The following is a 200-nucleotide window of genomic DNA, read 5'->3' as shown; positions in this document are numbered from 1 at the left end:
GTCCTGGAAGCCCCTTAAAACTGGATATCTGACACATCCTGCATTCAAATATGCATACTTACCTACTATTTACTATGCAAAAACCAGTACATCAAATAAGCAGAAGATCCAAATGTACTGTTGGTAATTGTAAGTCACAGTGTAGATATTAAATGAATCAAAAGGTAATGGCATGGCTGATGTAATACGTCTGAGAACGT

This window comes from Sinocyclocheilus grahami, unplaced genomic scaffold (assembly GCF_001515645.1).
Source record: "Sinocyclocheilus grahami isolate Dianchi unplaced genomic scaffold, SAMN03320097.WGS_v1.1 scaffold5938.1, whole genome shotgun sequence".
Classification (NCBI taxonomy): domain Eukaryota; kingdom Metazoa; phylum Chordata; class Actinopteri; order Cypriniformes; family Cyprinidae; genus Sinocyclocheilus; species Sinocyclocheilus grahami.
This window is presented reverse-complemented; position numbering follows the sequence as displayed.